General features: G+C 40.3%; 1 pseudogene; it reads left to right on the top strand.

Annotated features, from left to right (window-relative positions):
* The first annotated feature begins 910 nt into the window (after positions 1 to 910).
* Positions 911 to 26,929, top strand: LOC127446194 (protein-glutamine gamma-glutamyltransferase 5-like; annotated as a pseudogene).
* Positions 26,930 to 27,810: the final 881 nt, after the last annotated feature.

The raw sequence follows: 27,810 nt of genomic DNA, 5'->3' as shown, positions 1-27,810 counted from the left end.
AAATTTGTTCTAAAATTAAAATGCTTAAATCTTAAAAATAGGCTAATATTATTTATTTATTTATTTATTGAGTATATAATCTGTAGTTGTGTGCCGGTTGTGTCTGCCATTCATTACTGCATTTAGCACTGATGCCAAAGAAAACAGAAAAAACAGGTTTTGTGTATGGTGTCATTCCGAACTAAATGTACTACAACTAATTCTAATTTCTCAGTAAATTTTTTTGCTTTTGTCATTTTAAAATACATTGAGAATTTAACATTTCATCAAATTGAATTGCCTTGTTCGTTTGGCTGAATGCATGGTCTGTTTTGATCAAGATTTGAACTGTATTTGTAGTAAGTAATATAAAGTTGTATAGTAGTATAAAATATTATATGTTTGTTGGAGATATGTTATTTTGTATTATATGGAGCAGTAAACAATTTTGATTACACTGGCTTTTGCTTGGAGGTATTTACTCATTTATTGTTGGAAAATAATATTACTCTAAATCATATAAATGACCATTTTAGAATAATCAGGATCTTGTTGTATTATAATCCACTAGTGAAGGAATCTAAACAATGTATGACCAACTGTATACTGTAATGTTCATAAACATATGCACATTCATATTCCTCCATTATAACTTTTTATAGTTACACTGTTTATGAAATGCTCCACGCCTGTCTGTCCTGAACTCACCTTTTGCCCCACAGATGTGTGAGTACAGTAAGAGTAACTATTTTTCATTCAGGGACACTGTACAAACTGTGTCCACCCCATGAAATGCACAATTCTTCCGTGTGTGTGATTGCACAATCATGGAATTGTTGGTACTGACTGTATCATTTCGCATTGTTTTCAGAAGTGAATGTGGTCCGACCACTTTTGACAAAAAAATCAGGGAGGAGCAGGAGGGAATCATATAAAAAGCACAATAAACCACAGGATTAGTTAATCTAACGGTAAGCGACAATAAACAGCTGAATCTCATGGACGGTAAGCTTCATGTGTGTTTTTACGTGTATTTTATTTGTTTACGTGTATTTTATTGTTTACAAAAAGTTTTACTTTTTACATTAAACTTTTGTAAACAATTACAAAAAGCAAAGTAGCCATTTTTATTCTGAAACCTCTCTTACAACTTACAAAAAAAGGCATGATTTTTAGAAATAATGTAGTTGTTTTTAAAATGTAAGGTATTTGTTGCATTTTAATCTTTATCATTAAAATCTGATCATTTAACTGTGCTATTATTTTTTGATATATATATATATATATATATATATATATATATATATATATTCCAAAACCTTTCCAAAAATCATGACTTTTTTTGCATGTTTTAGAGTATTTTTTATTTTTTTTAAATGTATTTTAACTTTAAATCTGATCATTTACTGTGCTGTTATTTTTGTTAAAAATGATAATATTTTTTTGATTTATAAGTTTATATTTGATATATAGTTTAAAGTCAAAAGCAATTTCACATTTGTTTATTGTTTGATTTTGTTCATTTTGTATAGAGTTAAAGTTTCGAAATGTGGACCTGCAACAACTTCCAAACCAGCTCCGCCACCGGACCGACGGTCTGAGTTCCAGCACGCTGGTTGTGCGGAGAGGACAGTCCTTTCAAATTCAAGTGAACTTCGATGGAAGGCCATTTGATTCACGGAGGGACAAACTGATCTTCAAAGTACTTTTAGGTATGTGCATGTGTTTTTGAAAAAGTGAACATACAAAATCACTCTGCGTCTATAATGCCCAAATTCATCAGTATGCGTGTTACTCAATGTGTTGACCCAAAGCAACTACTGTAATTGCTGATTTCCGTTCCCACAGTAACAGCGATTTCTCTTATTGGTGGATCTCTCTTCAAGATTATAGTGTAGTTCTTAACTGGGATTTCAGAAATTAAACATGATTTCTTAAAAATGATGTTTAAAACACAACAACTCATGGCTTCTACAGAAGCATAAACCCTCAATTAATGACCTCAGAGCTCATGATGGATCTGTCTTGAAAGGTTTACACAGTAAATCACTCAAATTTAATTTTCCATGTGGAGAAAATGAATGTGATTTTTACTTCCAGAACTAGACTTTTGCGCTCCCCTCCTGAACTCACTCTTCTCTCATGTTCTCTCTACAGGTCCGTTTTCTGTCCAGATCCCCATCTCTGTTTCTGAACAGACTTCTCCGTCTCAATGGAGCGCAACTCTCAAACAGGGTGTACCCAACCTGAATTCACCACGGGCGGTATCGGTGTTGCTTTTCAGCCCCGCGTCTGCTTCTATTGGGGTTTACACCCTCAGTCTAACAATCGAGACTCGCACAAGTGTGAAAAAAACACACTCGCTCGGCCAGTTCACATTACTCTGCAACCCCTGGAGCCTAGGTGAGTCCTTTTCTCTGATGTGCATTCGAGCATTATAAATATACGATGGTATCATTAATACATGTAATGTTTATTAAACTTTTATCATTCTGCTATTGCAACCGTTTTAGACCAAAAGCACCCTTGTGTTAAATCACTTTTGTGGCTTATTGTTAACTATGATACTATTATACTGTATATTTTGTAGCTGATTCAGTGTACCTGTCCTCTGAGGATCTGAGAAAGGAATATGTGAGGAGTGATATCGGAGTGTTGTTCAAAGGCTCAGCCAATAACTACACCGGCAGACCATGGTCTTTTGATCAGGTGAGATTGGCTTGGAGGTGTGAGATGTCTTTCATTGACTGGGTTGAAAAACTGTTTCACAATAACCATTGTCATTAGTGACTGACCGATATAGGTTTTTTTAATGGCTGATATCGATATCTAGAACTCCACCTAGTCTCATAGGATGAATGTTACTATAACTGACATTTACATGCCGTTTTCTAAGTTTTGCCGCAGTTTTCTGTTAAAATGAACACTAGAGGCACTACAACAACTGTGCATTTAATTCACGTTCACACAAATCATGAGTACAACAGCTGATTATGACTTTATAACACTAATATAAATACTCTATTTTCGCTCTATTACTCACGCACTACACATTTGCACTACATCACAGACATCCATTAATTCCACCCCGGCCCACCCTTGGCTACGCCACTGTTCCCAACCCTGATTATCACTATTATCAATATTGGCCTTCTTTATATACACTACCAGTCATATATTTGGGCACAGTGACAGAATTTATGTTTCTCATTGTCGTTTAAACCTTTACAGCTTACATGCTTGAAATTAGTTTCGTAGACCAAAAATTTCTTTACAAAACTAAAATACTGAAATGGAAATTTCAATTCATTTAAAAAAAAAAAAAAAAACATTTTTGGGATGGATATTAAATTAAAAGCAGTTAACAAATATCCAGCATACATGGAACTCCTTCAGTACTGATTAAAAAGATAAAAATTCTAGCGAGTAGGTGTGTCGAAACTTTTGACTGGTAGTTTAAATATTTCGTGTATATGTTTATTTTAGTATCTTTTTTTTTTTACTTGTGCAATGCATTTTCAGTATGAAAAGGGGATATTGGACATTTGTATGAAGCTGTTTCAATTGAGTCCTCAATATCAAGCTGATGTGAAAAGAGATGTACTCAAATTCTCTGACCCCATATACATCAGCAGAGTGATTTCAGCAATGGTGAGTCTCATCTCCTTTATTCTTTTTCTCATTCTCTCCTCTCCCTCCCTCGAAATATTAATATAGTCTCTCTCTCTCTCTCTCTGTGTGTATGAACAGGTAAACTGTCAGGATGATAAGGGTGTGTTAATGGGGAACTGGTCAGGGGACTTATAAAGATGGTGTTAACCCCTCACAATGGTCCGGCAGCGCTGATATTCTTCAGCAGTGGTCAAAAAAACAGTTTAATCCTGTCAAATATGGACAGTGTTGGGTCTTTGCTGCAGTTATGTGTACAGGTGGGACAGATATACATTTTAATATCTGTTTTAAAGGAATGGTTTGCACAAATGTTGTTATTATTTACTGTACTCACCCTCATGTTGTTCCAAAACCAATATTTGTTCTGTGGAACACAAATGGAGAAATTTGACAGAAACTTTGTGCTGCTCTTTTCCATGCAACAAAAGTTTATAGTGATGGTATCCGCCAAGCTCAGAAAAAGACAAGGACAAAAAATAAACATCATAAAAGTAGTATGATTTTTGTTAAGTTATAACTTTTAACCTTTTAAGTTATTCACTGAAAATCTTCCTCTTTACTGTAGCTCTCAAATCTCATTATGCATATTTGAACTGCCGCGCCACATTCAGAAAAAAAAAAAAAACATTAAAAAAAACCAATGCCGTTTGAGGCCAGTGACATCAAGCATATTGCAATGCGTATTTCTAAATGTAAACACGAACATGAATGAGATCTTTGAGCTTCGATGGAGGGACAGATTATCAGTGAATAATGACTCAAATGTTCTGTTTGAGGGCGAGTAAAAAAAAGAGATTTTTTGAGGGAACTATTCCTTATCATTTGTCATTTAAACCAGAAAGAGACAAAGTTATATTTGATTGGCATTAGTGCTATTGCCGATCAACATCAAATACAATTCTTTTTTTATGGTTTAATAGTAATGAGAGCCCTTGGCATCCCGACTCGTGTGATCACCAACTTTAACTCTGCCCACGACACAAACGGAAACATGGTGATTGAGGAGTACTACACGGAGAAGGGCGAGAAACTGTCACTCAGCCGGGATAGCATTTGGTGAGTCTTGATGCATTGATTATGCAGCTAAAAATATATGGATTTCTCTGCATGGGATATTTATTTTATTTATCTATTTTAAATCAATTCCATGGCCGTACTCTAACAAAATTAGCATCTTATCAGCCCTTCAAAAAATGGTGTTACTCTTCTTTGTAGAAGTCTGTGGATAATAATCAGTGCAGTTATCACATGGCTTCAAATAAACAGGCTATACCAGTCGTCTGCTAGTTGTCTGTCATCACATTTCAGATACAAACTAACCAAAACTCATGTCAAGCTACAGATAAAGTCATGTGATCTGAAGCAAGAGCTAATGGAAATATTTATTTATTTATTTATTTTTGGAAATAATATTTCAGACACCTGAAACCCCACTGCAGCAAGTTTTTTTTTTTTTTTAGTTTTTTTTTTATTATTATTGTTTTTATTTATTATTAATTCTGCGGTAATAAAACACAGAATAATGTTGTAAATTTACAAAAAAATAAATAAATAAAATAATATGAAATAAAAAAAGTTAGCAATATTTATGCTGCTAAATTATGGCAGAAATGCATCATCACATTCTGTGAAAGACTGTTTCATTAACGTTGGTTTACATTTCTGAGACTATATCTTCTAGCAGATATGAATTTGTTTAACAGAATAAAATGTTAATGAAAATTACAGTTCTTAATGTTATTCTTTTATAATGCTTTTATAATAATTTTATAGATGAAACTAGGCACTCAAGGACATGGTCTTGTTCATATATAGCCTAATAGCCAGGACCGTTTCTTGCTATAAGCAGTAAAAGTGGGCACTAAGGTCCCCTGAGCCACCAGGGGGCCCCGCAAAGCAAGGCCGTTTTTTTATTGTATTTTATTATTATAAAATATAATTATTATATATTTATAATTATTAATATAATTGTATATAATTATTTATTGTTATTTATAGACATTTATTGTTTATTTGTATAGTTATTATTATAATTTTGTTTGCTCAGAAAATGGCCCTGCTAACAGCTGGCGTATCTTATTGCTTAAATAAAAAATTAAAGAAATTCCGTTTTTCAAGTTGAAAGTATTTTCACTTAATCTGAATGAAGCCAGTATAAAAAGATAAATGAGCCATTGATATTGCTGGAATCACTGCTTATTTGTGAATGTCTTTGTTTATTCCTCAGTGACGTTTGTGGCTGTTTGACTAGTAATATTACAACAACCTAAAATAATTAATATCTTCATTCTTAAATCTCTGGGTTCTGTCAGGAATTTTCATGTGTGGGTAGAGTGCTGGATGAAGAGGCCTGATCTGGGTCAAGCGTACGACGGTTGGCAGGTTCTCGACCCAACACCCCAAGAGCGGAGCGCAGGTAATAACATTCATTTTTCGAGGTTAACGGATGTAGAGTATTTAGTGTGTTCTTTATCCCTGTCGAAAAGACCAGCTAAGACCAGTTCCAGAATTCCAATCTTGTCCAGGCCGGTTTATGCTATTCTATTGCTTATCTAGCATAGCCATAGGCTCTGTTCCACAACCTAGTGAGCAGCCTACACAGTGTTTATTGTATGGCATCATAGGCATGAAGGCATTGTTATGGTTTGCAATATTGTTTATGATTTTAACTAAAATATATATTCAAATTTGAGATTAACCTGATCAAGAAAATGACCTAGGCCTACCACTGAAATTATGTGTCAAAATGGGGGAATTGTCAACCATGTCACTGTCAAATACATGACCCTATAGGGTCAACTTTTGGGTAACATAGTTGATGTGACCCTACTGTGTCCACTGATGATAATTAAATATTGTCCATAGATCAGTTTTTTCATAATTTAAGCCTGTATGTGTCAGAGGACACTGAGGGTGTGCGTGCCCTCGTGCATGTGTGTGCGTGCATGCGTGTGAATCATGATGATTAGGCATTAAGGGACATATAATTGATTTTACAAAATTAAGCAGATATTATTCCTTTGCAAATTAAAAAAGAGCTGTCATTGTATTTTGTGAAAAAAGCAGGATATTGCTTTTTCAACTATGTTACTTTCACTGTCAACTATGTTACAGCTGATTTTTTTACACATCAAATAACAATAATGCTGCTTCTGATATCCTTCAAGGTGTATTTTACATCCACAAAGGTTAGAGTTTTACAAAACATCCCTTAAAACTACCAAAATTATATTTAAGGCAGATTTATGATTTAAAAAATAAAAATAAATGTTACTGTCACTGGTGACCATGCTAAAAATATTACATGAATATCTGCAAAAACATACAATTCATACATATAATTATTTAAAAAAAATTACTGGACATATGGCAGAATAGACAAAAGAACCCTTAATTATGTGTGTTACTTGAAGTGTTGCATTTAATCGGTGTCTGTAATGGCATGCAGTCCGTAACATAGTTGACAAACTCACTAGGAAAAACATCCTTTCCTTTATAATATCAAAAAGGTATTTAATGCTTAAGCTTTGTAACTAGTAGATATGTTAAACTGAAAGAATATTTGAAATAAAACCAATAGTTGTTTTCTTGAGCAAATACTTTGTTTTTGTACTTTTTTTATTGACATGAAATATACCCCCAGTTATAGAATAAGCCAGGTTCTTGCTGGTTAAGCTGCTCAGTCAGTGTGCTTTTGCTGTTTTAGAGGTTTGAGCAGACTTTAGTTAAACAGCCTGATGAGCACAAACTCTAGCATGCAATAATGGGGACCAGCATGCCTGCATTCAAAATGCAATGTATGCTAGTGGCCAGCACATGCTAATATTTTTCAGCAGGGATATTTTTGTTTCACAGATTTACATTGTGATAATCCTCCCTAAAAATGATTAAAAAAGAAATGTTTTCTGCAGGAATATATCGTTGTGGCCCTGCAGCGGTGAAAGCCATTCATGATCAGAAAGTGGACGCGGTGTACGACGTGCCGTTTGTCTTCGCAGAAGTGAATGCAGATGTGCGTACAATGATCACAAGGAATGGGAAGATATTAGAATCCAGAACGGACACTAAGAGAGTCGGAGCCCTGATTTGCACCAAGCAGCCAGGATCAATGCAAATGCAGAATATCACCTCAGAATATAAAAATGAAAGGGGTAAGAATCTTTTTGAAGCAAGCAATAAGACAGAAAATTACATAATTTTAAGGATGCTTTTACATCGTGACCAAATCTTTTCTTAATTCTTTTTCAGATTCATTCAGCAGAGAGAGCAGTAAGTCATTTAAGCCTTTTGTGTTTTTAAGTATTGAGAAGTTGTTAGACAAATTAACTCAGTGTCAGCTGGACACATCTACTCATATAGAATATTATAGAATAACAGTAAAGTCATCAAAACAATGAAATAACACACAACCAAATAAAATCTTAATTTGAAATGTATTGTAGCTACATTAGTTAACTTGAACTAACAAAAATACTTTTACAGCACTTATTAATCTTGACTAATGATCATTTCAAAACGCACTATTACATTTTGAAAATTCAACGTTGTAAATGTTAACATTAGTTAATGCATTTTGAACTAACAATAATTTTTATAAATTAACATTAAACAAAATTAAGAAGTGCTGTAAAAAAATATTGTTAATTGATAGTTCAACTTATTGTAAATTGTTGCCAGAAATAAATATTTTTCTACAAAACTAATTTCAAACATTTAAGCGTAAGCCTTTAGATCCAAAGGTTTTCAATCATAAGAACCATTAAGTGTCTCCAAACTTTTGACTGGTAGTGTATAATATTTCTTATTCATCCAAATTTCACAAATTAATACTCTTTTCCAGTAGCTGCCAGAGAGGATCATTCTACAATGAAAAAAGGTGAGTTCTAGCATTGTTTTTTTCTTTCAATAAACACTATTTGCATTTTGTCTGTTTGAATAACACAACTAAACACAGTGATCTAATATTACATTTTGTGTGTTTTTGCATGCAGCTTCAGAGGGCATAACTGTTTCTCTAAGTCTTCTGAAAGCCCCCGTAATGGGAGAAAACATTTCATTCAGCGTCATAATCACCAACAATGAGGCTGTTCCAAAAGACCTGAAAAAGCATGTGAACGCTCAGAACAAAGAGTACAACGGCAATCCAATCACAACCTTCTGGGAGGCTCACGATGATCTCAAGATCAGTCCTAATGAATGTAAGAGCTCTTGATGAGTGCAGTTTTCTGAACCTGTATTGATGTATTTCCAATTGAAATAGGAAGTTTGCGTGTAGGGTTGCCACTTTTGAACTTGAGAAATACGGGACACTCTCTGTAGAGAGCGATTCAATATGGGAAGAATCATTTACACAACAAAGGCAAAATTTCCAACCAATGTCGAAGTTGAAATAACCTTACTCTGCTGGGGTGATCCCTGTTGAGGGTTTTCGGCGGGACGGCATCTAACCAGCTTAAATATGGGACAAATCACATCCCGTATTGATTTGATATAGGGCGCACCATTTTATCTTTAAATACGTGACAATCCCTTATTTGGGTGAGACATGTTGAAAGCCTTGTCCCTTTGAAGTTTGCGTAACAGCCGTGAACCATGATTTCATTTTAATTAAAATATCTGAAGCTGGAGTGTGCAGTTTCTGCTCCACTTCTGGCACAAAACTGAATTGCAAAATTTACTAGATAGGTAAAGTTTGTCAAGATAAACTTAGATGTTGGCTTGACAAAGTCTTGTCTGAAAGTTTAAACTAGTTTTAAAAGTTTGAAGTTTGATGGTTATACAGACATTACAGTAAGACAATCAGCCAGCTAGAGAGAGAGAGAGAGAGCAACATAAAGCAGATCAAAGGCCTTTTGTGTGTTTGGTTACATTTGAATTTTGGACAGTTTGGGAGTTTGAATTAACGAGCATTCCATTGGCCCATTTAAACATTCTTTCAGTGGGATTTGTTGTTTTTGACAGTTGGAGTTTGAATTAACGAGCATTCCGTTGACCCGTTTAAACATTCTGTTCATGGGACTTGTAAGAAGAAACAACAAGTCTATAAGTCTATTGTATTTTACACATATTTGATCTTCTGCTGTGCGAAAACCAAAAGTCAGATCAGTTAGAAAAGACATAGCACACTATTCCAGAACAGTCTGAAGGTCCGTACCAAATTTCGTGGATGTAGTTTGAAATCTCTTGGAGGAGTTATTGTTAGAAATTTTGGTCTTGGTTTAGGGATTTTGAAAAAAACCTAAACAAAGTTTGTAGAATAACAGTATGTTGGCTTCATCGAGCCAACATAATGACTGTTTTCAAACACTCCCTGACTGCCATTGGTTGAGCATGTAGTCCCAAACGCACAAAATTGGTTGACCCAACGTTGTTATGTCTGGCCAAGTCAGACTGATTTAACAAACAAAAAGCAATTCCTGAATCTATGGAATCTTGATCATCCATCTATCAATTTAGATTCATTTTAAATCTACTTGGGAAACAGAATATGAGTGAAATTATTAAATGGGAATTACACAGTCTTCATACAGACGTCATTTGTCACTGTGTGGTTCTGCATGACCGATTTCTGTTCTCTGTTCTCCACCAGCTGTGACTATAAAACACGACATCTCGTTCCGCGAGTATGCACTGAAGGAGGTGAGAGAGGACTATCTGGTTAACCTGGCTGTGGTTATAGAGGATGTGAAGTCACAGAAGAGAGAACTGGCTACTGAAGAGTTCAACATCACCAGCCCTGCCCTCATTATACAGGTATGGTGGCCCAACATGGACAACGGTTGAGGTTTAGTCTATATTAAAATATTTAACCTATTTTATTGCTTAACCTGTTGAAGCTCATGCTACATGTTCTTTGTCTTATTGTGATACATGCTTTTCTCATTGCATATTCTTACACTCATTTCAATACCACAGTAAAATGGGTTGCGAAGGCAATTTCATGTTAGCTTTAAGTAAGAAGAAACAACGAAGAATACATAGTTGTATATTAATACAGCAATTTAATGTGATACCTTTTCATTCTTCCAGGTTGCAAATGAGAACTCGGTCATTGTTAACACTCAGCAAGCTGCAACGGTGATGTTCACAAGCCCGTTCAATGTTCCAGTGAGTGGAGAACTTATAGTACTGGGTTCGGGACTCTTGGAGGAGAAGGTTGAAATGAGGTTTGTAAAGTGTTTTTGCTTCAGTTCAGTGCATGCCGGTAAGAAATCGACTTTCGTCAGCGCTGATCGCCCAATACAAATACACCACCATTCATTTTTTATCCATTTTTGTCTACTTCCCTTTATTTAGTAAGAAAGTAACAACTACTGAGCCAACTATAAATTCTATACTGTAGTAACTTGTCATTAGCCATCACCTTCATTGCAAAATGTAATTTATTATGATTTTACATTAGTAACAATAACTCTAGTAACTACACACACACACAAAAAAAGTTGAATGAACTTAATAAAACTGAGGAAAACTTTTCCAAGCAATTAAATTACACTGTTTTAGCCAAGAATAATTAGTTTGAATGGATTTGATCTAGTCTTGTTGAATGAACTTGAATTTATTTTGTAATATCGACCATTAAAAAATGTGTCGAACGTCAAAGTTTTAATTTTGTTGAGGCGACAGCAAATGTACACCTAGTTTGGCCAACAAAAATTATTTATGTTGTCCCAACACAAATGGATTGAGTAAACTTCCATTTGACAAATTTAAGTGGATTGCATGCTATGAAATAAATTCCTGTGCAGGGAGTCTGCACTAGCAGTGAGGCAGTACAGGCGTTGAATAGTCGAGTACATACTGTGTTTGAAGTGGGAGTGGTGGATTTCTAAGAGATTTTTCACACTGTATTTATCTTTAACATCAGTTGCAACTGCAGTGACTCTTAAAACGACGTCTGTGCCGACCTTTAAGTCAACATTTCTGAGTAATTCACAGGGTACTTCAATGTTTGTGTGCGTGTTAATTAAATGCAAATCACAGCAAATTTCAAATTAAGACTTCAAAATATTTAAAAAAAAGTAGTTTCTTAGGTTTTAAATGATAAACAATAGAATATGTTTAAAATGTGTGAACTTGAGGTGAAATGACTTCAGACATCCACTAAAAATCATCAACACCAGTTGTTGAAAAGTAATTGCAAAAATGGTTCAGAAAAGTGAAAATTTCAAGCAGCATTTGTGTGCATATGATTTGATATGTTGTTATGTAATGCAATGTAATTCATGCATATCAAGTGTGACTATTGTGTGTCATTCTCTAAATGTCATTTTGTTTTAATTGCAGTGTTAAGCTCAAGCCTGGAGAAACCTTGAAGACGCCTGTCCAGTTCATTCCCAAGATGACAGGCCCAAAGATGCTTCATGCAAGTTTAGCGTTGATAAACCTGCCCACTATCCTGCGGGGATTCAAGACCATCAACATTCAACCAGCTTAAAGACATGAAACAGGAGTTAAAGCACTGGTTCTCTGCTGGTTTCACTTCAGGAACAAGATTTTACAGTTTTACTCTTTAAGTTCCTATAACTCAACTGGCAGAGCATGGCACTAGCAATGCCAAGATCATGGGTTCAATTCCCAGGGAACACACAAACTGATCAAATGTATACCATGAATGCACTGTAAGTTGCTTTTCTTCGTAGGAATTTAAAAATGTTTACAAATTTTGTTATTACGTTGAATAAAGCAAAAATCACTACATACAGTATTGTTGTGCTTAGATTATTGCATCTTTAGATTAGCAACATAGTACCAAACTATTGAAATCAATTGTGAATCGAGTCTCTCTTTCTTTCTTTTTTTTTTTTTTGTTCTTTTTTTTTTGTGCTAAATGTGAAGAGCACTATTTGTGTTGCTGCCTATGTAGAGTGTTCTAAATCAGTTACTTTTAGGTTCCATTTCCATTTATGTTTAGAGATGTTACATCAGAAATTAGCATAATTAATTCTGATTCAAAGTAATGTCCAGCATCATCCAATCACTGCCAACCATGTTAAAATAAAATGATACATTATAAATTCTGAATCTATGTACTGATTATCATTGTCTCATGTCTGTCAAACATGTTGAGTGATCCAAACATCATCTGCAGCCTGAAACTGAACTTAGCTGCATAGAGAGCTATAGGATGCTCCCTTGCTCCCTATTTAGTGAATAACTTAACCTCCAGTGTGCTGTCTGTCTGCACTGGTCTCAGAACAGTTTGAAATGCACCTTATTTTCATCCTCACTCCATATAAAGCCTCTGAAAGCAAAATTTCTCAGCTTTTGGATGAACTCATTGATTCTCAATGTGAAAATGCACAGTAAATATAGGATTTCTAATAAAACAAATTAGTGTACATTGTGTTTAGCAGCGTGGCGTTTCACAATAAATCGTTCAATTTAAAAAAAATTGTATATTGGATGAAACTAGAGACTCTAATCTTTTGACTCAAACAGGTTTCAGTGTAAACACTTAATTAGGTTTCTTACCAGATGTAGTTTTGTTGGCGTTTCTCACAAAGACAAACTCTGCTGTGGTCGGTGCCATGTTGTTTTGTCACATGACTCTGTGCGTTGAAAGTTTAAACCTTCACTGACAGTCTTCTGAACTGAGATCAGTTGGTCTAAATGAATTTAAATTATGTGCTGCGTATAGCAAAGCCAAAATACAATGTCCACGGATGTGTATGCGGGGTTGCACAAGGTTAAAACACCTTTTAAAACTGCCATTTTCCATACTTCATCGTCATTAATTCCTCAAATAGAACAGCTCCCACAGCTTTTAAACAAGATGAAGCAAGTGCACACGCTCATCGCCAAGCTTTATTTTAGTTCATGTTTATTCATTTATTAATTTAGCTTACAGTTAGTGAAAGTAGTTGCTTAGTTCCACAACCTGATTAGTTTAATTAAGACATTAATCTTCAGTTGGGGCAGTTGTTGGATTGATACATTAAGACCGCATCACCCAACATTTAAAGCAGAAATTTAAAGCATATCATTTCATAAAAGCACTTACATTAATTCTTCTGTTGAAACACATTTATTATTTGAACTGTTACATTTTTTAAAAAGTTTTAATCATTGTTTTTGTGGGATACAGGGTTACGGCATTTCGTCATCATGGCAACAAATTTTTAAAATTGGCTATAACTACACAGAAAAGTTATTTTATCACACAAAATTCATGTTAACACACATACTGTTTACATCTTGTGACTATACTTTTGAAACAGTGAGTATTTTAACTAGTGCTGTCAATCGATTCAATTTTTTAATCGCAATTAATCACGTATTTGTTTTGTAGTTAATCGCGATTAATCACAGATTTTAAAAGTGCTGAAATTTAACAATATATATTCTTCTTTTCTTGTCAAAATACTTCTATTTCCATTTTAGGAAAGAAAATAAAACAATATGAATCAATATAATGCTTTATTAACATTTTCCAAACAAAGATAGAAATGCACTAAAATAGCACTAATTCAAGTAATAGTAAACTGGTTTGACTAATTGAAAGAACTAGTCCCCACATAGGTTGCATATTCATTGCAATGGGCATTAAATCTCTTAAACTCTCATCATCCACAATATTAATCTGCCTGTAGACTGTGACTATCTGCTTTGTTACAGCAATCGTGAAGCTGCGTTCATGATTCGCATCAGAGCGTCAACGTCAGCGGTGCGTGCCACTTTGAACTCCACATGAAAAGTGCTTACAAACAAACACACTTACAAACGCTGAAAATTACTTGATTTCTATCAAAAGTCCCAACTGGGCTTGTTTTGTAAAAATTCAAAAGAACTGAGTTAAATTTAAATTTGGGTTGTCTGCACACATCCAAAACCACACAACATTTCGGTGCACTACACAATGGAACTCTACTTAGTGTTACAAATATTAGGCTACATACAGTTATAAGATTACACATTTCTAATACATTTCAATATTTAACTCCAATAAGACCAAACATTGGCTATATGGTATTGTATGCCAGAAGAAAAGAAAAAAAAACTTAGGAAAACAACCATATATTAATTTAATATAAATAATGTAATGAAATGGATGGATGTTAAAATGTAAAAAAAAAAAAACAATTAAAAATCAAACGTTAGCATCAACTTTCAATGACCACGTTTTCATACACTTTGGTTTTTGCAGAAAGCGGCATTCTGAGATGGCATGTGTAAAATGTGAATTATTTAACTTATTTTTACTTTATTCCAAAAGACTTAATGAGTATGAAATCAGCTTGAAGAAGGTATATTTCTGAAAGCAGCTTCTTGGTCATCTGGCCAATAATCTTTAAAAAAAAAAGAAAGAGAGAGAGTGAGTGAAAAAAGGGGAATATATGAAATACAAAAAGAATGCATTACGATCACATAATACACATAAGATCAGCTTTTACTTTACCCCTATTTCTTATGCAGAAAATAAATGCAGCCACTCCAAGATGAAATATTACAGCACCAATAACATAAAAGGGGTACAAATAAAGAGTGTCCATTACCTTTAGAAGCAAAATGAAAATAAAGACACCTGTCAGGTACTTTGTCATAAATTAATAACTTTGAAAATTGTACTGCATCAAAGGCCCAGCACAAATTTATAAACCATTTAAAACCATCTGAACATGTTTTTAGATTTTACCAGAATAATATATTAATCCAACTCTTCACTGAATTCCTCACACATGTTGATTCGTATTGACATTTGCAAACGGCTCTCAAAGTGTCACTGAGCGAGCTATAGTGAATATTGCTGCTATTTCTGTAACTCTTGGAAACCACACATTGGTTAAACTGTTGTCTCTACACCCATCCTCTCCAGTGATCATGTGGTTAATGAACATTTCGACTTCCTCAGTGACAACAAACGGCCTTAGCAACTTAACTCATGCAGACATGTCAGACAGTTATAATAATATCTTAACTAATAGGGAAAACTTCTGTTAGAGATTGTCTATTATCAAAGAAGAAAATGTATTTCTCATCAGAGGCTGATGACTACAGATCATATTCAGGATCTTACTTTGAAATGATGACTTGTGCTTGCTGCAAATGTGTGAATTTATTGCCTGTGTGTACTAGTGTTCATCTTATATTTCAGCGCTCTTGTAGACACAGTGGGCTCTACGACCGTGCGCCACGTCTTATCCAATTTTCATGAGAGCACTAATTCTAAGTGCAATTTTCGTGCCAGCGCAAAGCACAAGTGGGAGTGGGTGGGAGTGTTTGCACTATCTGTGGGTGTATGCGTGCAAACTGTGGGTGTATTGTATGGTAATGAAGTGCAAAGCACAATTGACTAATTTCCTGAGAAACTGTCCTGGTTACTTGCGTAACCTCCATTCCCTGATGGAGGAAACGAGACATTGTGTTGATGTAGTGACACTAGGGGTCCCTATACGAAACGCCACAACTGGCTGAACTGTGTTACGTGAACTGGCAGTGTGTGGTGGGCAGACTGCTGTGTGCCTCATAGCCAGCACACCAGGTCGACACGAAAGACAGCGATCATGACCATCCGAAGTTGAGCGGTAAGGACCACAAACAGGAATAACACACAGTTGGAAAGGCATCTTTGAAAAGACGCGACTTTAAAAATACGTTCCGTGTGTGCGCTCTTTTAGAGAAATATATACTCTTTTAGAGGGGAAAAAGGCTCTTTCAGAAAATATACTCTCCAGTTTGTCTGCCGAAGCGCCCAGGGGAGTTCTCTGCAGTGCACCAGTGCAGAGGAGGGAGAAGCCGCTGAAATGTCCCGTCAGATCCAGCAGAGGTGAATGAACAGTAATATTCAGCTCAATGAGCATGACCGTTCGGCTCCGAAGAGAAAATCTGAATGAGTGGTTGCATACCAGCTCCTTTTATACCCGTATGTCCGGGGGAGTGGCATGCAAATACCACTCGCCAATTTTCATTGGCCTTTTATCAAAGACCAGAGGTCTCTCGGGCTCTAGTGTCACTACATCGACGCAACGTCGAGTGAGTGACAGATAGGGAACTTGAACTAACAATGAACAAGATCCAAAGGTTTTCAATCATAAGAACCATTAAGTGTCTCCAAACTTTTGACTGGTAGTGTATAATATTTCTTATTCATCCAAATTTCACAAATTAATACTCTTTTCCAGTAACTGCCAGAGAGGATCATTCTATAATGAAAAAAGGTGAGTTCTAGCATTGTTTTTTTCTTTCAATAAACACTATTTGCATTTTGTCTGTTTGAATAACACAACTAAACACAGTGATCTAATATTACATTTTGTGTGTTTTTGCATGCATCTTCAGAGGGCATAACTGTTTCTCTAAGTCTTCTGAAAGCCCCCGTAATGGGAGAAAACATTTCATTTGGTGTCATAATCACCAACAATGAGGCTGTTCCAAAAGACCTGAAAAAGCATGTGAATGCTCAGAACAAAGAGTACAACGGCAATCCAATCACAACCTTCTGGGAGGCTCACGATGATCTCAAGGTCAGTCCTAATGAATGTAAGAGTTCTTGATGAGTGCAGTTTTCTGAACCTGTATTGATGTATTTCCAATTGAAATAGGAAGCTTGCGTGTAAGGTTGCCACTTTTGAACTTGAGAAATACGGGACACTCTCTGTAGAGAGCGATTCAATATGGGAAGAATCATTTACACAACAAAGGCAAAATTTCCAACCAATGTCGAAGTTGAATTAACCTTACTCTGCTGGGGTGATCCCTGTTGAGGGTTTTCGGCGGGACGGCATCTAACCAGCTTAAATATGGGACAAATCACATCCCGTATTGATTTGATATAGGGCGCACCATTTTATCTTTAAATACATGACAATCCCTTATTTGGGTGGGACATGTTGAAAGCCTTGTCCCTTTGAAGTTTGTGTAACAGCCATGAACGTCATGGTTACTGGTGTAACCTCTGTTCCCTGATGGAGGGAACGAGACGTTGGTGTCGATGTAGTGACACTAGGGGTCACTCTTGGGAGCCCGAGACACCTCTGGTCTTTGATAAAAGGCCAATGAAAATTGGCGAGTGGTATTTGCATGCCACTCCCCCGAACATACGGGTATAAAAGGAGCTGGTATGCAACCACTCATTCAGGTTTTACGCTGAGGAGCCGATATAAGGTCCGGCCATTTCAGCGGGTAGTTCAGCGTTGTGGCAGGAGGGACCAACGTCTCGTTCCCTCCATCAGGGAACGGAGGTTACACCAGTAACCATGACGTTCCCTATCTGTCACTCACTCGACGTTGGTGTCGATGTAGTGACACTAGGGGTCCCTATACAAAACGCCACAAGGCTGAACTGTGTTACGTGAATTGGCGGTGTATGGAGGGCAGACTTGCTTTGTGCCTCATAGCCAGCACACCAGGTCGACACGTAACCTCCCCCAACACAGTTATGAGTGTCGAACGGCCCTTTTTGGGGACAAGTCGACTACCCAGAGATAGAGAAAGGCTTAACCCAGTCTTGGCCTCTTTCCCCTTCTCTTTTTCCACTCCCTAAAAAAGAAGGGGGATTATCCGACTGGGCCGCCAGGTCGAGTCGGGGGGTGTACCTCCCAAGGGGAGGACACCACGGAGACCACACCTCGCCCCAAGAGAGGGGGGATATTTAAGTGGAAGAATACATCACATGGTCTTTCCAACCATGTGGAGAGCCTTCAAGGTAGATCCTGCCCAATGGGGGAGGAGTTACTACAACATGCAGACTGGGGCAGAGGGGCTCTGCCCAAGGAAGACGCAGTTTGCCAGCAGGGAAATGAATTAGTGGAAGATATAGATCGCATGGGGTTAGCCTTACAGGGAACTGCCACATGCGGAGCACCTACCCCAGAACCGGGCTCTTAGATAGCGCGTGTACTGGACTGGCAGCGAGTCTCTCCGAAAACTCGACTGCCACAGGGCTCGGAGGAAGTCAACCAGGGAACAACTTTTGTGAACACTACTGGGAATTAACAGCGCATGTCTTCAGCTCAAAAGGAGGTGGAAGGCGCTATGTGCAAGCGATACACCCGGCCGGCTATCCCGGGCTTATCCGCTTGTGTTGCATGCCACTACCTGGGATGAAACCGGTTCCACCCGGAGGTTGTAGAACCTTGCAAAGGTGTTGGGTGTTGCCCAGCCCGCTGCTCTGCAAATGTCTGTTAGAGAGGCACCTCTGGCCAGGGCCCAAGAAGCCGCTACACCACGGGTAGAATGGGCTCGTAACCCTACCGGGGGCGGCATGTTTTGGGCGAGATATGCCATAGTTATGGCGTCAATGAGCCAGTGGGCGATCCTCTGCTTGGAGACAATGCTTCCTTTCTGCTGTGCACCAAGGCAGACAAAGAGCTGCTCAGAGACTCTAAAGTTCTGCGTGTGATCCAAATAGATGCGTAAAGTGTGCACCGGACACAGCAACGACAGGGCTGGGTCTGCCTCCTCCTGGGGCAGCGCTTGCAGGTTCACCACCTGGTTCCTAAAAGGAGTGGTGGGAACCTTGGGCACATAGCCCGGTCGGGGTCTCAGGATCACGTGAGAATAGCCCGGACTGAACTCCAGGCACGTTTCGCTGACAGAGAACGCTTGCAGGTCACCTACCCTCTTGATGGAAGTGAGCGCAGTCAGGAGGGCAGTCTTCAAGGAGAGTGCCTTAAGCTCGGCTGACTGCAAAGCTCAAAGGGAGCTCTCTGTAGACCCTGAAAAACTACAGAGGTCCGATGAGGGAACGAGGTGCAGCCTGGAGGGATTCAGCCTCCTGGCGCCTCTTAGGAACCTGATGATCAGATCATGCTTCCCTAAGGACTTACCGTCGACTGCGTCGTGGTGTGCTGCTATGGCAGCAACATACACCTTCAAGGTGGAAGGGGACAGCCTCCCTTCCAACCTCTCTTGCAGGAAGGAAAGCACTGATCTGACTGTGCATCTCTGGGGTCTTCCCGATGGGAAGAACACCACTTAGCGAACAGACGCCACTTAAAGGCATACAGGCGCCTCGTAGATGGAGCCCTAGACTGAGTGAACGTGTCCACCATTGCAGGTGGGAGACAGCTTAGGTCTTCCACGTCCCATCCAGGGGCCAGACATGGAGATTCCAGAGGTCTGGGCGCGGGTGCCGGATGGTGCCCCTTCCCTGAGAAAGAAGGTCCTTCCTCAGGGGAATTTGCCCGGGGGGAGCTGTCGCGAGGAGCGTGAGGTCCGAGCACCACGTCTGGGCAGGCCAGTAGGGTGCTTACCAGGACGACCTTCTCCTCGTCCTCCTTGACCTTGCACAGGGTCTGTGCAAGCAGGCTCACTGGGGAAAAACGCATATTTGCGAATGCCAGGGGACCAGCTGTGTGCCAGCGCATCTATGCCGAGGAAGGCCTCGGTCAGGGCGTACCAGAGCGGGCAGTGGGGAGGATTCTTGGGAGGCGAACAGGTGCACCTGTGCCTGTCGAATCGACTCCAAATCAGCTGGACCACCTGAAGGTGGAGTCTCCACTCTCCCTTGAGGGTAACCTGTTGTGACGGCACGTCCGCCGAAGTGTTGAGGTTGCCCGGGATGTGAGTGGCTTGCGGCGACTTGAGGTGCTGCTGACTCTGTTGGAGGTTGACATATGCTACCGCTGCCGTGCTGTCTGTCCAAACTAGCACGTGCTTGCCCTGGATCAATGGCAGGAACCTCCGCAGGGTGAGCAGAATTGCCAGTAACTCGAGGCAGTTGATGTGCCAACGCAGCCGCGGACCCGTCCAGAGGCCGGTGGCTGCGTGCCCATTGCCAACAGCACCCCAGCCCATTTTGGAGGCATCTGTCGTGACCACGACGCGCCTGGAGACCAGTTCTAGGGGAACACCTGCTCGTAGAAACGAGAGGTCGGTCCAAGGGCTGAAAAGACGGTGACAGACCGACGTAATGGCCACGTGGTGTGTCCCGTGGCGCCATGCCCGTCTCGGGACTCGAGTCTGGAGCCAGTGCTGAAGCGGCCTCATATGCATCAACCCGAGCGGGGTGGCCACCGCCGAGGATGCCATATGCCCCAGGAGCCTCTGAAAAAGTTTCAGTGGAACTGCTGTTTTCTGTTTGAACGCCTTCAAACAGGCCAGCACCGACTGGGCACGCTCGTTCGTAAGGCGCGCCGTCAAGGAGACCGAGTCTAACTCCAATCCGAGAAAAGAGATGCTCTGAACCGGGAGGAGCTTGCTCTTTTCCCAGTTGACCCGAAGCCCTAGTCGGCTGAGGTGTGAGAACACCAGGTCCCTGTGTGCGCATAACACGTCTCGAGAGTGAGCTAAGATTAGCCAGTCGTCGAGATAGTTGAGAATGCTCCGAAAGGGAGGACTTGTACTGATACGCCTGACCCTCGAACCCGAACCGCAGGAAGGGTCTGTGTTGAGGAAGGATTGAGACGTGAAAGTACGCATCCTTCGGGTCTACCGCCGCGAACCAATCTTGATGCCGGACGCTCACTAGAATGCGTCTTTGCGTCAGCATCTTGAACGGGAGTCTGTGTAAAGCCCGGTTCAGTACTCACAGGTCCAAGATTGGCCGCAACCCACCGCCTTTTTTCGGTACAATGAAGTAGGGGCTGTAAAACCCTTTCTTCATCTCGGCTGGAGGGACAGGTTCTATCGCGTCCTTCCGTAGGAGGGTAGTGATCTCCATGCAAGGTAGCAGTGTTTTCGTCTTTCACCAAGGTGAAGTGGACACCGCTGAACCTGGGCCGATGCCCGGCGAACTGAAACGCACAGCCGAGTCTGACGGTCTGGACCAGCCCTCATGACGGACTGGAATGCGCAAGCCATGCGTCCAAGTTCCGCGCAAGGGGGACCAAAGGGACAACGTCATCGGATGTACCGGCAGGTGGGGCCTCGCTGCGGGGCGGAGCTCAAGGTGCCATACCACGTCGTGGCCGTGCTGAGTCCGAGGACATCGAAGCACTTACCTGGCTCCTTGTGACCACCCCCGGAACAGCCTGGGACGGGGGTGGAAGAGGCCTGTCCTCGTGACCCGTGGAGACTGTCACATCGGGGGCAGATTTGTGCCACAGCTGGGCGCTCAGGGCGGGAGACCGCCGCTGGAGCGCCAACCTGCCAAATGGAGTGGTGGACGGTGGTCATGATGCCAGCCGTACACACCGGATACGTGACCCAGGGAACAAGGAAACCACTCTTGCTAAGCTCTTGAGTACTGCAGCCACTTGGGCATGCATCACAATTAAATGCAAAAGGTAACAAAAAGATGAAGATCTGCTTACCAGCTCCAGAGCAGCGGGTTTCGTTGTCCCTGGGTCGCCCGTCTCAAGGGCACTTTGAAGCCTTTCACGGGTTCTGGGTGGCCGCGAGACGGGTGGCGTCTGCTTCCTGCGGTGGGCTCCACGCCGGTGCCAGGCCGAAGGGGTGGGCTGCGGCGGAGCCGGTGCAGTCACCGCAGGGGGACGCCCTTGGTGATGAGTAGATGGGGTGCGGGATCTTGAGCCGCGCCGCGGCAGGATATGCCGGCTAGCATCCATCTACTGCTCTACCATCGAGAACTGCTGGGCAAAGTCCTCGACGGTGTCGCCGAATAGGCCCGCCTGGGAAATGGGGGCAGCAAGGAATCGTGTCTTGTCGGCCTCACCCATCTCGACCAGGTTGAGCCAAAGGTGGCGCTCCTGGACCACTAGTGTGGCCATCGTCCGCCCGAGAGACTGCGCCGTGACCTCTGTCGCTCGGAGAGCGAGGTCAGTCGCCGAGCGCAGTTCCTGCATCAATCCCGGGGCGGAACTACCCTCGTGCAGTTCCTTTAGCGCCTTGGCGGACTTGCAGGAGAGCCATGGCGTGCAGGGCGGAGGTGGCTTGTCCAGCGGCACCGTAGGCCTTGGCCATCAGAGACGACGTAAACCTACAGGCCTTGGACGGGGGCTTTGGGCACCCACGCCAGGTGGCGGCGCTCTGCAGGCATAGGTGCACCCCGAGCGCCTTTATCCACCGGGGGATTGTCGAATAACCCTTGGCCGCCCCACCATCGAGGGTAGTGAGAGCGGGGAAGCTGAAAAGATCGGGACCGGGCAGTAAAAAGTGTCTCCCGCGACCTTGTCAGCTCTTCATGCACTTCCGGGCGTGGCTTTGAGCGGCGCCACGAGCCCAGGAACCAATCACCGAGCAGCGAGGGTTCAGGGAAGAGCGGTGAAATCCACTCTAACCGACTCTCGCGGCTGCCCGGGAAAGCATGTCGTCATCTCCGCGTCAGCCTGTGACTGGGCGATCGACCCCGAAAGGAGGAGCCCAGCTGAGGCTTCCGACTGGAGGAGCCCGCTCTCCGATGCTGCGCTCGAGAGCTCATCACTTTCGTGGACTCCGTATAAGATGTCGAATTCGCCGTGAGACGAGCCGGCGGACTCACCCGGAAGGCCGATCAGGGCAGATGAGCGTGCTGGGGAATGTGAGGTCCGCGGGGGGATATCCGGCGGAGGCGGTCCCATTGGCTTTCTTACGAAGGCGAGCCGCGACCACAACGTTGCCATGGACATATTCTCGCAATGAGAACATGACCATCCACGAATGCTGTCTCCGCGTGAGCAGTGCCCAGACACGAAAGACAGTGATCGTGACCGTTAGAAGGCAAGAGATAACGAACACAACCAGGAATAACACGCAATCGGAAAAGCATCTTTAAAAAGACGCATCTTTAAAAAGACGTACCGTGTGTGCGCTCTTTTAGAGAAATATATACGCTTTTAGAGGGGAAAAATGCTCTTTCAGAAAATATACTCTCTAGTTTTTCTGCCGAAGCGCCCAGGGGCGTTCTCTGCAGTGCACCAGTGCAGAGGAGGGAGAAGCCGCTGAAATGCGCCGTCAGATCCAGCAGAGGTGAATGAACAGTAGTATTCAGCTCAGTGAGCATGACTGTTCGGCTCTGAAGAGAAAATCTGAATGAGTGGTTGCATACCAGCTCCTTTTATACCCGTATGTTCGGGGTAGTGGCATGCAAATGCCATTCGCCAATTTTCATTGGCCTTTTATCAAAGACCAGAGGTGTCTTGGGCTCCCAAGAGTGACCCCTAGTGTCACTACATCGACACCAACGTCGAGTGAGTGACAGATAGGGAACCATGATTTCATTTTAATTAAAATATCTGAAGCTGGAGTGTGCAGTTTCTGCTCCACTTCTGGCACAAAACTGAATTGCAAAATTTACTAGATAGGTAAAGTTTGTCAAGATAAACTTAGATGTTGGCTTGACAAAGTCTTGTCTGAAAGTTTAAACTAGTTTTAAAAGTTTGAAGTTTGATGGTTATACAGACATTACAGTAAGACAATCAGCCAGCTAGAGAGAGAGAGAGAGAGCAACATAAAGCAGATCAAAGGCCTTTTGTGTGTTTGGTTACATTTGAATTTTGGACAGTTTGGGAGTTTGAATTAACGAGCATTCCATTGGCCCATTTAAACATTCTTTCAGTGGGATTTGTTGTTTTTGACAGTTGGAGTTTGAATTAACGAGCATTCCGTTGACCCGTTTAAACATTCTGTTCATGGGACTTGTAAGAAGAAACAACAAGTCTATAAGTCTATTGTATTTTACACATATTTGATCTTCTGCTGTGCGAAAACCAAAAGTCAGATCAGTTAGAAAAGACATAGCACACTATTCCAGAACAGTCTGAAGGTCCGTACCAAATTTCGTGGATGTAGTTTGAAATCTCTTGGAGGAGTTATTGTTAGAAATTTTGGTCTTGGTTTAGGGATTTTGAAAAAAACCTAAACAAAGTTTGTAGAATAACAGTATGTTGGCTTCATCGAGCCAACATAATGACTGTTTTCAAACACTCCCTGACTGCCATTGGTTGAGCATGTAGTCCCAAACGCACAAAATTGGTTGACCCAACGTTGTTATGTCTGGCCAAGTCAGACTGATTTAACAAACAAAAAGCAATTCCTGAATCTATGGAATCTTGATCATCCATCTATCAATTTAGATTCATTTTAAATCTACTTGGGAAACAGAATATGAGTGAAATTATTAAATGGGAATTACACAGTCTTCATACAGACGTCATTTGTCACTGTGTGGTTCTGCATGACCGATTTCTGTTCTCTGTTCTCCACCAGCTGTGACTATAAAACACGACATCTCGTTCCGCGAGTATGCACTGAAGGAGGTGAGAGAGGACTATCTGGTTAACCTGGCTGTGGTTATAGAGGATGTGAAGTCACAGAAGAGAGAACTGGCTACTGAAGAGTTCAACATCACCAGCCCTGCCCTCATTATACAGGTATGGTGGCCCAACATGGACAACGGTTGAGGTTTAGTCTATATTAAAATATTTAACCTATTTTATTGCTTAACCTGTTGAAGCTCATGCTACATGTTCTTTGTCTTATTGTGATACATGCTTTTCTCATTGCATATTCTTACACTCATTTCAATACCACAGTAAAATGGGTTGCGAAGGCAATTTCATGTTAGCTTTAAGTAAGAAGAAACAACGAAGAATACATAGTTGTATATTAATACAGCAATTTAATGTGATACCTTTTCATTCTTCCAGGTTGCAAATGAGAACTCGGTCATCGTTAACACTCAGCAAGCTGCAACGGTGATGTTCACAAGCCCGTTCAATGTTCCAGTGAGTGGAGAACTTATAGTACTGGGTTCGGGACTCTTGGAGGAGAAGGTTGAAATGAGGTTTGTAAAGTGTTTTTGCTTCAGTTCAGTGCATGCCGGTAAGAAATCGACTTTCGTCAGCGCTGATCGCCCAATACAAATACACCACCATTCATTTTTTATCCATTTTTGTCTACTTCCCTTTATTTAGTAAGAAAGTAACAACTACTGAGCCAACTATAAATTCTATACTGTAGTAACTTGTCATTAGCCATCACCTTCATTGCAAAATGTAATTTATTATGATTTTACATTAGTAACAATAACTCTAGTAACTACACACACACACAAAAAAAGTTGAATGAACTTAATAAAACTGAGGAAAACTTTTCCAAGCAATTAAATTACACTGTTTTAGCCAAGAATAATTAGTTTGAATGGATTTGATCTAGTCTTGTTGAATGAACTTGAATTTATTTTGTAATATCGACCATTAAAAAATGTGTCGAACGTCAACGTTTTAATTTTGTTGAGGCGACAGCAAATGTACACCTAGTTTGGCCAACACAAATGGATTGAGTAAACTCCCATTTGACAAATTAAAGTGGATTGCATGCTATGAAATACATTTTTGGAAAAATGTTCGGGAATTGTGACAACTGAACAAGCAGTAAAATTCCTTTTTTGTGTGTGTGTGTGTGTGTGTGTGTGTGTGTGTACTGTATTTTGAGGTAAACTGACACAATCTTGCATCACATACCTGTGCAGGGAGTCTGCACTAGCAGTGAGGCAGTACAGGCGTTGAATAGTCGAGTACATACTGTCTTTGAAGTGGGAGTGGTGGATTTCTAAGAGATTTTTCACACTGTATTTATCTTTAACATCAGTTGCAACTGTAGTGAGTCTTAAAACGATGTCTGTGCCGACCTTTAAGTATATTTATGCATATCAAGTGTGACTATTGTGTGTCATTCTCTAAATGTCATTTTGTTTTAATTGCAGGGTTAAAATCCAGCCTGGAGAAACCTTGAAGACACCTGTCCAGTTCATTCCCAAGATGACAGGCCCAAAGATGCTTCACACAAATTTAGCGTTGATAAACCTGCCCACTATCCTGCAGGGATTCAAGACCATCAACATTCAACCAGCTTAAAGACATGAAACAGGAGTTAAAGCACTGGTTCTCTGCTGGTTTCACTTCAGGAACAAGATTTACAATTTTACTCTTTATTTCTCTGCCCTGTTAATTTAAGTTCCTATAACTCAACTGGCAGAGCATGGCACTAGCAATGCCAAGATCATGGGTTCAATTCCCAGGGAACACACAAACTGATCAAATGTATACCATGAATGCACTGTAAGTTGCTTTTCTCCGTAGGAATTTAAAAATGTTCACAAATTTTGTTTTTACGTTGAATAAAGCAAAAATCACTACATACAGTATTGTTGTGCTTAGATTATTGCATCTTTAGATTAGCAACATAGTACCAAACTATTGAAATCAATTGTGAATCGAGTCTCTCTTTCTTTCTTTTTTTTTTTTTCTTTTTTTTTGTGCTAAATGTGAAGAGCACTATTTGTGTTGCTGCCTATGTAGAGTGTTCTAAATTAGTTACTTTTAGGTTCCATTTCCATTTATGTTTAGAGATGTTACATCAGAAATTAGCATAATTAATTCTGATTCAAAGTAATATCCAGCATCATCCAATCACTGCCAACCATGTTAAAATAAAATGATACATTATAAATTCTGAATCTATGTACTGATTATCATTGTCTCATGTCTGTCAAACATGTTGAGTGATCCAAACATCATCTGCAGCCTGAAACTGAACTTAGCTGCATAGAGAGCTATAGGATGCTCCCTTGCTCCCTATTTAGTGAATAACTTAACCTCCAGTGTGCTGTCTGTCTGCACTGGTCTCAGAACAGTTTGAAATGCACCTTATTTTCATCCTCACTCCATATAAAGCCTCTGAAAGCAACATTTCTCAGCTTTTGGATGAACTCATTGATTCTAAAAGTGAAAATGCACAGTAAATATGGGATTTCTAATAAAACAAATTAGTGTACATTGTGTTTAGCAGCGTGGCGTTTCGCAATAAATCGTTCAATTTAAAAAAAATTGTATATTGGATGAAACTAGAGACTCTAATCTTTTGACTCAAACAGGTTTCAGTGTAAACACTTAATTAGGTTTCTTACCAGATGTAGTTTTGTTGGCGTTTCTCACAAAGACAAACTCTGCTGTGGTCGGTGCCATGTTGTTTTGTCACATGACTCTGTGCGTTGAAAGTTTAAACCTTCACTGACAGTCTTCTGAACTGAGATCAGTTGGTCTAAATGAATTTAAATTATGTGCTGCGTATAGCAAAGCCAAAATACAATGTCCACGGATGTGTATGCGGGGTTGCACAAGGTTAAAACACCTTTTAAAACTGCCATTTTCCATACTTCATCGTAATTAATTCCTCAAATAGAACAGCTCCCACAGCTTTTAAACAAGATGAAGCAAGTGCACACGCTCATCGCCAAGCTTTATTTTAGTTCATGTTTATTCATTTATTAATTTAGCTTACAGTTAGTGAAAGTAGTTGCTTAGTTCCACAACCTGATTAGTTTAATTAAGACATTAA

The sequence above is a fragment of the Myxocyprinus asiaticus genome, chromosome 9 (genome assembly GCF_019703515.2).
Source record: "Myxocyprinus asiaticus isolate MX2 ecotype Aquarium Trade chromosome 9, UBuf_Myxa_2, whole genome shotgun sequence".
In the NCBI taxonomy this organism is placed as follows: domain Eukaryota; kingdom Metazoa; phylum Chordata; class Actinopteri; order Cypriniformes; family Catostomidae; genus Myxocyprinus; species Myxocyprinus asiaticus.
The sequence above is the reverse complement of the archived record's forward strand: the minus strand, read 5'-3'. Positions and strand labels throughout refer to the sequence as shown.